A 2,252-nucleotide genomic window follows, 5' to 3' on the forward strand; every position below is an offset into this window, starting at 1 on the left:
TAGATAGATAGATAGATAGATAGATAGATAGATAGATAGATAGATAGATAGATAGATAGATAGATAGATAGATAGATAGATAGATAGATAGAGGCATGAAGGCAACCACCAAATACCTGCAGAGGGTCTGCTGAGTGTCAGCACCACAGTCCAGGATGAGACAACAAACATCCACAAATACGTCAGTAAGATTAGGGCTGCTCGATTATGGCAAAAATGATAATCACGATTATTTTCACTGAAATTGAGATCTCGATTATTTGACGATATTTATTTAACCCTTTAAGACCTACCATAGAACCAAGTCCGCCAGAGCTTATATTATTTTTTTTACATGCTGTGGAGCCATTTTTGGGAGCATTTCAAGTTTTTATACATCAATACAACCATTATAGCCCATATTTTAATAATATGTCTGCATTAAGTCCATAGTAATTACATTAATTACAAAAAAGTGCAATAAACTACAAAAAAATTGAAAATCGTTTTTGTTTTGTTTTGTTTACATATATTTCTACTTGGAGAAATTTAAGAGGTTTATCCCTCAAAACTTTAAATACAATAAAGTTGCAAAAAATAGTTTACAATAACAGGAAATTTATTTTGAGTGTCTTCATAGTTTTATTTTGGAGATACAGCAATTTTTATATACTGCAGGAAAAACGAAAAACAATCCTATGATGCAAATTTGCAAAGAAAACAGCAGGTGCATCAAAATAAACTATTTCCAGCAGTGCAATTCGAGTTCTAAGCATGCTAGAAACAAGTCAAACATGACTTATAAAAACACCAGTATAGGCTTTTAAGGCCTACAAATAAAAAACTACATTTTCCGCGAAAATGACGTCACTTCCGGTTTCGGACAGGAAATGGCGGACACGCGATAGTTCGCGTTGACGTCTTTTTCATTGTGGGAAGTGTTACGAACAGCTGATCGGATCGGCAAAGCGTGTTTCTGGAATATTATGTTTTTGTTCCTGCAAGCGCTTTTTATGCAATTTTTGCAAAGCTGTATGTGGAACGAAACCGTGACCGAGGACAAGCTGATGGCATACGATGTAAGTACAACTCCTCCGGTTTCACATGCAAAATAAATTATTGCGCTAGCTTACATGGTTCAGGTTCTACAGGGATAACAATAACAATGTATTGAATAATGACTTTAAAAAATAATATAAAACAGTGTGCAAATACTGATAACAGTGCAAATGTTTTCACCGAATATCCCAGAGGAACCCACCCGAGGGATTAATAAAGTTCTATCTTATCTTAAATGTTTGCAATATAAAAAATAAATGAAAAATGTAAACATCTATGTTTAGTGAACTTTGCAGTGTTGCTCTGTGGTGCAGCTACGACACTGTAGCAAAGTTTACACACTGTGTCTACTTGATCCACGTCAAGTAGAACCCATAATGTTTCCACACCACTGAAGTTGTTTTTTTTTAACCTGTCTTTTCAACCAACAGCAGTCACTCTCCTCCCCAAATAACTTCTGCCTAGCTTTCCGAGCTTCCCTCGGGTCCTCTTAATTGTTGTGTTGCGTGTTCGAAATGCAGAGAGGTGCGCTCGATTTGCCACACGGAGCAGCACGAGAGTAAAGCACGAGGGAGGGGCTAATAATCGGCTCAGTCATTTTTAACGATCGTTGAAAGCCCAGATCGTAATCGTGATTAAAATTCGATTAATTGAGCAGCCCTAAGTAAGATGGCCCCAACCGACAGCGTGCTCAGTGAATACCTCAGGCAGCAGAAACCCAAGAAAGAGGAGGGAGACGAGGAACCATCATGGAAGGACAGGCCCCTGCACGGTATGTACCACCGGCAGATAGAGGAGGTGGCTGATATCCAGAAATCCTACCAGTGGCTGGACAAAGCTGGACTGAAAGACAGCACAGAGGCACTAATCATGGCAGCACAAGAACAAGCTCTGAGCACAAGATCCATAGAGGCTGGGGTCTATCACACCAGGCAAGACCCCAGGTGCAGGCTGTGTAAAGATGCCCCAGAGACAATCCAGCACATAACAGCAGGGTGCAAGATGCTAGCAGGCAAGGCATACATGGAACGCCATAACCAAGTGGCCGGCATAGTGTACAGGAACATCTGTGCCGAGTATAACCTGGAAGTCCCGAGGTCAAAATGGGAGATGCCCCCAAGGGTGGTGGAGAATGACCGAGCTAAGATCCTGTGGGACTTCCAGATACAGACGGACAAAATGGTGGTGGCTAACCAACCGGACATAGTGGTGGT

This window comes from Pundamilia nyererei, unplaced genomic scaffold (assembly GCF_000239375.1).
Source record: "Pundamilia nyererei isolate P.nyererei 1_Seehausen unplaced genomic scaffold, PunNye1.0 scaffold00259, whole genome shotgun sequence".
NCBI lineage: Eukaryota > Metazoa > Chordata > Actinopteri > Cichliformes > Cichlidae > Pundamilia > Pundamilia nyererei.